The sequence below is a fragment of the Manis pentadactyla genome, chromosome 4 (assembly GCF_030020395.1).
Source record: "Manis pentadactyla isolate mManPen7 chromosome 4, mManPen7.hap1, whole genome shotgun sequence".
Lineage (NCBI taxonomy): Eukaryota > Metazoa > Chordata > Mammalia > Pholidota > Manidae > Manis > Manis pentadactyla.
The window spans coordinates 30685916-30698176 of NC_080022.1; the positions used below are offsets into that span (position 1 = coordinate 30685916).

At 37.3% G+C, this 12261-nt stretch overlaps 1 protein-coding gene across 8 annotated transcripts in view; it reads right to left on the reverse strand.

Moving 5' to 3' along the window:
• TRIT1 (tRNA isopentenyltransferase 1) overlaps positions 1-12261 on the reverse strand; it is a 69319-nt gene that overhangs the window by 49402 nt on the left and 7656 nt on the right. The window contains exon 2 of one of the 8 annotated variants that reach the window (XM_057500054.1): positions 1413-1478. The exons of the other annotated variants lie outside the window; for them this stretch is intronic. The gene's annotated coding sequence lies outside the window, so the exon portion shown is untranslated. The remainder of the gene's footprint in view (positions 1-1412; positions 1479-12261) is intronic. 8 annotated transcript variants of the gene reach the window in all.

Below are 12261 nucleotides of genomic sequence, written 5' to 3' on the forward strand. Positions count from 1 at the left end.
TGTCTGTCTCTCCCCCAACGTTTCCAATCTGTCTCAACTTCTGTCCACACTAATTTCTAAAATTACCTCTACCTTTATCACCATCACATTTCCCCCTGCAAGTTCATCAGCTGAAGTCTTCATAATTTCTCAGCTAGACTGTTTCCTCACTGACCTTCCTACATTTTTGGTACAATCCCTCCAATTACTTATGTCTGCACTGCAGCCAGTGACCCTTCTAAAATGAAGATTGGCTCTTATCTTTAGCATCGCCTCCTGATGAAGCCTGCCTTGAGATCATTCCCCAGTCCCCAGTGTCTGTGCTTGTCCTCTGTGCTCCCACAGTACCCTGCCTTTACCTCTATCACAGCACTTATTGTACATGACTTTTCTCCCCCACTAGGCTACAAGTTCTAAAGGAAGAAACTTGTGTATTTTGTCTCTAGCCCCAGCACCATGCCTAATATATGGAATATATGTAATGAATACTCTGTGCCTGAGGTCAGAGTGCTTAGATCCTGTGGTAAATTTCACACGCCATGAAGTTATGTTGCCCTCATTTGCCTAATGAGAAAATAGGAACTTAGACAATTAGGTAACCTTCCCAAAGTCACACAGCTAATTACTGGCAGAGGCAAACTTTGGATCCATGTCTTCTGGCTTCACAGTGTTATTTTCCCACTATGTTGCTAATCTCTGTTCTGTAACCAATCAGCTTTGTGACTTTGGGAAGTCAGCTTTCTCTCCTACAATCTCAAATTCTTCACATCTCACATCCTTTTACTTCTGATAGTCCAAGCTTCAGAAAAAAGTTTTGGCATAGGAGGGTGAAGGGGCAAAATAAATTTTTTTAAAGGATGTTGGCACTCACTAGAAAGTTGGTTTTCCCTTTTTGATTCAAGGCATTTGAATCTGAATTTTATTATTCAACTGAAGAGATATCTGAAGAGTAGGGAAAAGGTCAGTCTCTTGGCTAACTTTTCTTTCTTAATAAAAGGATGAGTTTTCAATACATTTACACTTTACTAGGTTAGAAAGGATGATTTAGCTGCAGGAACATCATGGCAAGCAAGTACTCCTTTTAGCTTTGTTTGGCAGAAATTCAACTGCAGACATGCTGGATATCTCAGTCAGATTAAGATGCTCAGAAAGCAGGAGAACCTGTACCTGACCTGTTCAATCAGTCTTGTGAGAGGAGTGGTTTGGAATTTACAGTGCAAATCATGACTTTTATTCTTCCTATGGTCCTCCCCCCTTAAAAGAAAAGGGTCTCTAATCATGATAGAAGGCCATGCTTCTCAAAATAAGAAGTGCATACATAATATGTATGTGACACATTCTTTAGGGGCATCAGTCTTTGGTAAAAAGATGTGAAACATTTTTACATTTAAATAAATACAGATTAGGAGAGAGAATGCAAAATTGGCACATACTTTACAAACATGAGAAACTTGCAATGCAGTCTGTGCAGTGGCTGCTTAGATGTCCACCTGCAAATCCTGGAAAAGCATGGATATAAGAAATTCAGAAATCACCCAACCAATCCAATCACCTGAAATTTTATACTCGAGAATACTGAGGCTCAGAAGCTCCCCTGGCAATATCACTGTCTGGTAGTAAAGACAGAACTTAAAGCCTGGATGCTCTACCTGTAACACAAACTGCTGCTTCTGCCTCTTACCAGTAGAATTTTTATCCCCATTTGATTCTGGTCTGCTTTTTTGCCTGCAGTAATGAATTTCTACTCAGGTAAAATTAAGTTTCCAAAACTGAGGAGAAGACAGCTACCATCTACCAAACCCCTTTCAAGGTTTTCAAAAGTGTGATAGAAAGCTAGAAAAAGACACAGAGACAATGCTATATGACTACAATACTGAGACAGAAACAAAGGGCTCGTTTGAGAATTGAGAAGATAAACAATAATAAAGTTCCATTCTGTGGCCATTTTTACAGCCTCAAGATTGGTCCACTTCTTAGGGTTTCAGTGATATTTTATCTTAAGATACCTAAGACAGAATATAATAGCTAATGTGCTCCATTATTTAGAGGTATATGTCTGAGTTAAGGAGAGGCAGTAGATGCGTAGGTTCAAATTCCAACTCTACTACCCAGTTGTAGCCTTCATTTGGCTGGTTGTTTATCTAATTTTTCTTTGCCTCAGATTTTCTCATCTGTAAAATGGGGATAATAATAGCACTTACACACTTCCCTGGGTTATTCTGAGAGTTAGAGTTAACATATGTAAAATGTTCAGAACAGTGCCAGGCAGATGGTAGGTGCTATATAAGTACTTGGTATTATCTATATTTAATTGGTGGTAGCAAAATAAGATTCTGTTATTCTTTGAGGTGAGACCCATGGTTACGGTTTGAAAGAAGAGAACCACAAAATACCAGAGCTGAAAAGAGCTGTAGACATTGTGACAGACACTGGCATGGCCCAGAAAGCCTAAAATATTTTGTATCTGGACTTTAACAGAAAGTCTGCTGATGCCTGGTCTAATCCAATCAATTTCCCCTCCTTAATATATCCAGAGGAACTTAAAGCCCACAGAGGGGCAGTAACTTGCCAAGGTTGTATATACAGTGAAGTGGTGGCAAAGCTGGGACCAAAACCCAGTCTTCCCAACAAATAAAACTGCCTATCAGGCTAAAACAAGCTAAAAGAAGAGCTTAAAGACTAATTAGAGTATATCAACTAATCATTTGTCAATTAAAAAAAAAAAAAAACAAGAAAAAAAGAGACCAACTGTAAATTAGGAGAGAATACTGGTACCTTAAGAGTTAGGCAAATCACCTAATTCTAGTCAACAGATATTTACTGAATACTATAAGCCTGAACATCAGTATTTTCTAATATTCTCCAGGTGATTTCAGTGTAGAGTTTGGGGTGAGAAGCACTGTTACAAGTATTGTGCTATGCAGCAAGATGTAAACAGAGAGAGAAAGAGAGGGAGGAGGAAGAAAGGAAACTGGGAAGCTAGCCAAAGATTTCCTCTGCAATTACCTACACGAATATGTAGGCAACTCTAAGAGCAACAGGCATAGCAAGGGCAAGGAGGCCCTGGGTATATCCTTATTTATACCAAAGAATTCAATGACTTTTTAAAAATACAAATTCTAAGTTTCAACAGTTCAATGGATTATAAACTTTATACCTGAACTCTTTCTAAAAGAATGTTAAAACTGGTACTTCTAAAATATGTACAAGAATATACAAATTTAAAACCTTTATGTGGCTAAAAAAAAATCACAGAAGATAACCAACTGAAAAAATACTTTCAATACATGAGACTATAGAAAGTGTTAAAACCTGCAATACATAAAAAGCTCTCACCAATCAAACACAAAAATGAAAATTATTATGTATATTAAGTGGACACAACAAATATGAACAAAAGAAAATTCAAAAAAGAAAAACAAATGCACTCTTGAAAAGACAACCAAAAAATTAAATTAAAATGAAACCCATTTCTTGTTTACCAAGCAGAAAACAATGAACAGGTAATATACAGAATTTGCAAGGGTGAAGGGAAACAAATATACCACCAGCACAAACTTTCATGAAAGCAGTATGCCAATATGTATCAAAATGTAGTGTGTACAACTCAAGAACAAGACAACCAACTCAATTTACAAAGGAGCAAAGGACCTGAGTAGATATTTCTCCAACGAAGATATACAATGGTCAACAAACACATGAAAAAAGGTCCAACATCATTAGCTACTGGGAACTGTAAATCAAAACCAGTGAGATACCACTTTCACATCCACTTAGGATGGCTGTAATTTAAGACAAAAAGGTTGGGGGAGGGGGATAGAATAACAGTGTTGAAGATGTGAAGAAATTGGTACATGGCTAGTGGAATTGTAAAATGATGTAGCCAGTGTAAAACAATTCCTCAAAAAGTTAAACACAGAATTGCCATATGACCCAGAAATTCTACTCCTAAGCATACACAAATTAAAACAGATATTCAAACAAATACATGTACATGTGCTCACAGCAGCACTATCACAACAGCTTAAAGATGCTAATGTTCATCAACAGATGGGACAAACACTGTGATCTGTACATACAATAGAATATTATTCAACAATAAAAAGGAATGAAGTACCAACACACACTACAATGTAAGTGAAGGAAGCCAGACATAAAAAGTCATATGCTATATGACACCATCTATATGAACTATCCAGAGTAGGTAAAAATCTATAGAGACAGAAAGCAAACTGGTGGTTGCCAAGGGCTAGGGGAAGGGGAATTGGGAAGTAACTGCTTAATGGGTACAAGGTTTTCCTTTGGAGTGATGGAAATGTTTTGAAACCAGAGAGGTGGTGCTTGTACAACACTGAAAGTGAGACAGGGACTGTGGGCTTAGACAAAATAGGGTAAGGGCTTCCGGAAAAAGCAAGGCAGCATATTTACAGTCAGAGCAATATAACTACATGCAAGGAAACCCTCCTACCAAAACTCTGTGTTAAACATCAGCCTTTAGAGCCATTCTTCAGTGAGATCAGTTAATATACCCCAGATAAAGAAGAGCAGCACATGTTTTTATTATGCTAATCATTTGTAATCACGTGTAAGATTCACTTTAGCATCCTAAAATACCCAGGCCTATGGGCTGTCTTTCCTCCTTCAGACCTGATGAGGTGATTTGCAGTCTGGGCAATTAATGGCAAGTAAGCGCAGGCATAAATAACATAGTAAAAGGCAGGAAGGATTCCACCTTAAAGATAAGATTGCATTTTAATACCCAGGAAGTTAAGAAGTAAGATTCTTAACTTACTCTTCAGCAAACAATACCTCAGCCCACCTAGGGGGCTGGGCAGACAGCCTTGTTTGATTGCTCCTAGACCAAGACACCAGTATCTCCAGAAAAAATCAGAGCAAGAAGTTCCTTGTGTTAAGTTAATTCTAAATATTCAGGGATGACTTAACAAGTCCACACCCCTAAGCCTTTTTTTCACATTCCCCAAAATCCTCAACTGCCTATAAAACCCCTAGATAACGCACCACTACAGGCTCTCTTGTCCCTCGCTCTTTCCTCTCACTGTATCTCTAAATAAAAGCCTCTCCCTGGCTCTCCTACCTTGGGTGTTTGCTAAGTTCATTCTTTGACTCTGCAAATAAAAACCCCCAGCATAAAAAGTACTAAATGCCACGGAAATTGTTCAATTTAGAATGGTTAGTCTTAAGTGAATTTCACATCAAAAGGAAAAACAATATAAAACAAGTATATCCTTAAATAAAGCTCTTAGAAAATTGGAAGAACAACAAGGAAAGAATGTGTGAATCTCTCTCATCCAGCACTTTCATTCTAGGAAGGTACCCTGAAGAGAGACTCACACAAGCACAAAAAGACGTATGTGTAAAGATGGTCATCAACACCATTATTCTGGCAAAACTGAACCCTCTAAATGTCCTTCTGTAGAATTCTGGTTAAGTAAATTAAGATACACATATAAAATGGAATACTACACAGAAATTAAAAACAATAATGTACCAAGTTAGAAGAGCTTACACTATCCAATTTCAAGACTTATAAAGCTACAGTAATCAAAACAATGCCATATTGGCAAAATAGCTCAATGGAAAAATATAGACCCTAGAATAGACCCACACAAATATAGTCAATTGGTTTTGGACAAAAGTACAAAGGCACTTCAATGGAGAAAGGAATTTTTCAAAAATAGTGTTGGTATAACTGAGCATCCAAATGTACCTCATACCTTATACAAAAATTCACTCAAAACAGGTCACAGACCTAAATATACAACGCAAAGTTATAAAACTTTCTCTTTAAGTAAAAGTTCTTTATAAAAAACAAAATCTGCATGACCCTGGCTGTGGCAATGAACTTTTTTAAGAAAGGGCACTAAAGGCACAATCCATTAAAAAAAAAAATTAAGTTTGACTTTATGAAAACTTAAAACTTTTATTCTGTGAAAGACACTATGAAGAAAATGAAAAAATAAGCCACCAAGCAGGAGAAATAATTTGTAAATAACATACACAATAACGAATTTGTACACAGAATATATAAAGAATTCTTAAAAGTCAGTAAGACACTCACCCTCCAACACCCCTCCACCACCAACCCAACTCCTACCTCTAAAGATCTGGAAGAAGTTCACCGAAGATACACAGGTGCCAAATATGCATATGAAAAGATGCTCTACATCATTAGCCCTTAGGAAAATGTAAATTAACCACCATGAGATACCAGTACACACCTATTAGAATTAATTTAAAAAACAAACAAAAAAGACCCAAAACCTGGAAAGGAACAGATATTCTCATTCACTGCTGGTAGGAATGCAAAATGGTACAGCCATTTTGGAAAAAAGGAGTTTCCTATAAAATTAAATCAGTCCAATATCCCTGATGAACGTAGATGCAAAAATACTCAACAAAATATTAGCAAACCGAATTCAAAAATACATCAAAAAGATCATACACCATGACTAAGTGGGATTCATCCCAGGGATGCAAGGATGGCACAACATTCGAAAATCCATCAACACCATCCACCATATAAACAAAAAGGACAAAAACCACATGATCATCTCCATAGATGCTGAAAAGGCATTCGACAAAATTCAACCTTCATTCATGATAAAAACTCTCAACACAATGGGTATAGAGGGCAAGTACGTCAACATAATAAAGGCCATATATGATAAACCCACAGCCAACATCATACTGAACAGCGAGAAGCTCAAAGCTTTTCATCTGAGATTGGGAACAAGACAGGGATGCCCACTCTCCCTACTGTTATTCAACATAGTACTGGAGGTCGTGGCCACAGCAATTAGACAAAACACAGAAATACAAGGACTCCAGATTGGTAAAGAAGAAGTTAAACTGTCACTATTTGCAGATGACATGATATTGTACATAAAAAACCCCAAAGACTCCACTCCAAAACTACTATAACTAATATCAGAATTCAGCAAAGTTGCAGGATACAAAATTAACACACAGAAATCTGTGGCTTTCCTATACACTAACAATGAACTAATGGAAAGAGAAATCAGGAAAACAATTCCATTCACAATTGCATCAAAAAGAATAAAATACCTAGGAATAAACCTAACCAAGGAAGTGAAAGACCTATACCCTGAAAACTATAAGACACTTTTAAGAGAAATTAAAGAGGACACTAACAAATAGAAACTCATCCCATGCTCCTGGCTAGGAAGAATTAATATAATCAAAATGGCCATCCTGCCCAAAGCAATATACAGATTTAATGCAATCCCTATCAAATTACCAACAGCATTCTTCAACGAACTGGAACAAATAGTTCAAAAATTCATATGGAACCACCAAAGACCCCGAATAGCCAAAGCAAACCTGAGAAGGAAGAATAAAGTGGGGGGGATCTCGCTCCCCAACTTCAAGCTCTACTACAAAGCCAGAGTAATCAAGACAATTTGGTACTGGCACAAGAACAGAGCCACAGACCAGTGGAACAGAACAGAGACTCCAAACATATATGGTCAATTAATATTCGATAAAGGAGCCATGGACATACAATGGGGAAATGACAGTCTCTTCAACAGATGGTGCTGGCAAGAACTGGACAGCTACAAGTAAGAGAATGAAACTGGATCACCGTCTAACCCCATACACAAAAATAAATTCGAAATGGATCAAAGCCCTGAATGTATGTCATGAAACCATAAAACTCTTAGAAAAACACATAGGCAAAAATCTCATGGACATAAACATGAGTGACTTCTTCATGAACATATCTCCCTGGGGCAGGGGAAACAAAAGCAAAACTGAACAAGTGGGACTATATTAAGCTGAAAAGCTTCTGTACAGGAAAGGACACCATCAACAGAACAAAAAGGTATCCTACAGTATGGGAGAATATATTCATAAATGACATATCCAATAAAGGGCTGACATCCAAAATATATAGAGAGCTCACGCACTTCAACAAACAAAAAGCATGTAATCCAATTAAAAAATGGGCAGAGGAACTGAACAGACAGTTCTCTAAAGAAGAAATTCAGATGGCCAACAGACACATGAAAAGATGCTCCACATCACTAATCATCAGAGAAATGCAAATTAAAACCACAATGAGGTATCACCTCACACCAGTAAGGATCGCCACCATCCAAAAGACAAACAATAAATGTTGGCGAGGTTGCGGAGAAAGGGGAACCCTCCTACACTGCTGGTGGGAATGTAAATTAGTTGAACCATTGTGGAAAGCAATATGGAGATTCCTCAAAATGCTCAAAATAGAAATACCATTTGACCCAGGAATTCCACTCCTAGGAATTTACCCTAAGAATGCAGCAGCCAGTTTCAAAAAGACACATGCACCCCTATGTTTATCGCAGCACTATTTACAATAGCCAAGATATGGAAGCAACCTAAGTGTCCATCAGTAGATGAATGGATAAAGAAGATGTGGTACATATATACAATGGAATATTATTCAGCCATAAGAAGACAAATCCTACCATTTGCAACAACATGGATGGAGCTAGAGGGTATTATGCTCAGTGAAATAAGCCAAGCGGAGAAAGACAAATACCAAATGACTTCACTCATATGTGGAGTATAAGAACAAAGGAAAACTGAAGGAACAAAACAGCAGCAGACTCACAGAACTCAAGAATAGACTAACAGTTACCAAAGGGAAAGGAAATGAGGAGGATGGGTGGGAAGGGAGGGATAAGGGTGGGGAAAATGAATGGGGGCACTACAATTAGCATGTGTAGTGATTGGGGGGCACAGGGAGGGCTGTACAACACAGAGAAGACGAGTGGGGATTCTGCAGCATCTTACTACGCTGATGGACAGTGACTGTAATGGGGTTTGTGGGGGGGACTTGGAGAAGGGGGGGAGCCTAGTAAACATAATGTTCTTCATGTAATTGTAGATTAATAATACCAAAAAAAATTTTTTTTAATTAAATCAGTCCTATAAAGTTAAACCGCACTGTACACAAATGTTTATCATCACTTTCTTTATAATTGCCAAAAAGTGGAAACCCAGATGTCATATCATAGGTGAATGGACATATTATGGTACATCCATACAATGAAATAATACTCAAAAATAATTAGTAATGGGCTTATGTAACAACATGGAAGAATTTTAAATGTATTTTGCTAAGTAAAAAGAGTCAGACCCCAAAGGCTGCGTATTGTATGACGCCATGTATACGATACTCTGGAAAAGGCAAAACCTAGGGATGGAAAACAGATCTGTGGTTGCTGCAAGTTGGGGTGGGCAGAAGAATTGAGTACAAAGAGGCCACTTTTTAGAGTGACAATTTTAAAGACAATTTTTAGAGTGACCAAATGGTTCAGCATGGTATTGGGATGGTGGATACCTGACTCTCTGCATTTGTCAAAACTCACAGAACTGTACCAACAAAGAATGTACTTCACTGTATGCAAAATATTTTTTTAAATAACCAGAATGTCTGGGGAATCCAGGATAGAATGCAGACTGCAACAAATGAATCTAACTGTATTAAAAATGTATGGCGTAATCTCACTGAAAGGGGTGGGGAAAAAAAAGAGCTGACCTAATTAACCTTGTAAAACAATGTTATGACCAGATACTTTAAGACTAAAATGAGCAAAAAGAACTGTACACAAAGATTATACCCTAGTTGGTAATTTATTTCTCACAGAAATACTGAATTCACTGTAATACACTGTATTTGAGCCAGATTTCTTACTCTCAGAGAAAAAAGTAACAAGCAAGGGGGAACAACTAGAATGAGCCCTTTGGTGCCAGAGTAGAATCAAAAGACATAATTATAAATTCATGTTAATTTTAATATATATTTTAATATATAATACAGATAGAAATACAGGTACTTGTGTATACATGGATTAGTGTACACATACATGCTTCCTAATTCTTCTCACTGAAGGAACTAGAAGCAATGGTACCTCAGTAGCAACAAGCACAACTAGCACCCAGATTTTGGTTTCTAAATACCATTCACTGATAAAAGAAACCAGGGCTCCTTGGAGAAATGGCTGATCCTATGACTGGGGCAGGACAAATATAAGTTGGGAGTATCTTGTATTAAAAGAAAGTAAGGAAGTGCTAAGCAAACATAGGGACATGCCAAAGGACATAAGAGTAAGTGTAAAAGAGCAATAACCTAATTATTCTCAAGAGGGAATAATTTGAGCAACTAAGTTAGTATTAGGTTATAACCCAAAGAATAAAATAAATACCCATACTGATGTAAGTAAATGCTGTAAATAAATAGGGGAGAAAGGACAGATCTATCCATAAGAATTTCAATAAGTAAAATGAAGGAATGCACAGTAATTTCAGCAGGAAAGATCCTGTTTCTCCTGAAAGTATCACAGAATATCTGTATCACCTCAGAGTGTCTCCCCTAAAATACTTATTAATCACAGTGTTGTGTTTTTATGTCCACAAATTATTTGATAGTCCTTCCTCCAGGAGGTGGAGCTCAAAAACCCTCCCCTTCAATATGGCTGGACTTTGCAACACATTTCTAGTGAAGAAAGGGAAAAAATTTGACTTTTCAGTTGAAGAATCAGGCAGACACAAACTAAATCAAGTAATTATGGTTAACGTCATTAGAAATAACTCATGTTGGTATTTACCTTAATAGGGTAAAGAAGGGTACTTCACCTTAGTTGTATGCCTTTGCAGAAGCCATAGTGCCAGTCTACTTGTGAGAAACCACCAACCCAAACTGAGACACTCTACCAAATACCAGACCAGTACCATTCAAAAGTATCAAAGTCATGAAACATAAGGGGAGACTGAGAAACTGTCACAGATAGGAGGAGACTAAGACAACATAATGACTAAATGCAACTGGTATCCTAGAAAATGGATTCTGAAGAAAAGGGACATTAGTATTAAAACTGGTGAAATCCAAATAATGCCTCTTGTTTAGCTAACAGTACTGCACGTAAGTCTATTTCTTAGTTTTGATAAATATACCATGATGATGAAAGACATTAATTTAAGAACTGTGTGAAGGGTATATAGGTATACCTCTGTACTATCTTTGAACTCTTGTGTAAATCAAAATTTTTAAAATAATAATACAAAACAGGGTTTCTCAACCTCAGTACAACATATTGATACTTTGGACCAGATAATTCTTTGTTGGAAGGGGCTGTGTTATGCAAAAGTACCATGTTTAGCAGAATTCCTGGCCTCTACCAAAGAACCCACCTCCCAAGTTGTTAGAACAAAAACGTCTCTGTATGTTGCCAAATGGCAAAATCACCCCAGACTGAGACCACTGATCTAAGCTATATACATTAACACATGAAGATATCCATAATATATTAAGGAAAAAAAAGCAGGATACAGAACAGCAAGAAATGTATGAATCAATTTACGTAAAAACACATACACAAGCAGGAACCTTGAGGACATTATGCTAAATGAAATAAACCAGTCACAAAAAAGACAAATACTGTATGATTCCACTTACATGAGGTACTTGAGAGTAGTCAAAATCACTGACATAGAAAGTAGAATGGTGATTACCAAGGGCTGGAAGGATGTGTACCAAAATGTTAAAACTGTTTATCTCCGGAGGTTAAGACTGGTGGTATTTCCTTGGTACTTTTTTTTGTTATTTGGGCTTGTTCAATAAGCATGTCTCCTTTTTTCCAAACACAAAAAGACTTTTCCATCACCTCACAATGCTTCCCATTCAATAACCAAAACCCTATTGGTCCTGTTTCCAAAATGCCAAAAGCATTACCTCTTTCTTCTCCCCAGTCACAGCCCAACTCCATCCCTCACACAGGCTAAAATATAACAGAATCCTAAACCCTTAATCTCTTCTCTAACCCAGTCTCCACCCAGCCATCAGTTACCTTATGAAATATATTTACTATCACTATCCATGTTTAAAACCCCAAACTTCATGGCATGCCTCTCTCAAAGGCATCTACAATTCATTCCCAGGGTCTGTATTTTCAGTTTCACCTCCCACTACTGTCCCTCAAGTAACCTCCAAGCCAGATAGTTACTGGTCATTCCTTGAAAACATACCATGAATTTTTACTTTCTTTACTTTTCTTATGTTCTTTTGATGGGAATATTCTTCCTCCTCTGTCTGATAAAATGTAAAGTGATAAAAAGCTAAAAGATAGGATAAAGGATGAATGGTTAAATAAATAGGAGGAGGTGGAGGAAAAAACTGAACAGCACAGAGATGAGGATTCAAGAAAGTATTTTTTGGTGGGAGTGAGGTAATTAGTGGTGCCTAGTGCCTACTTTATA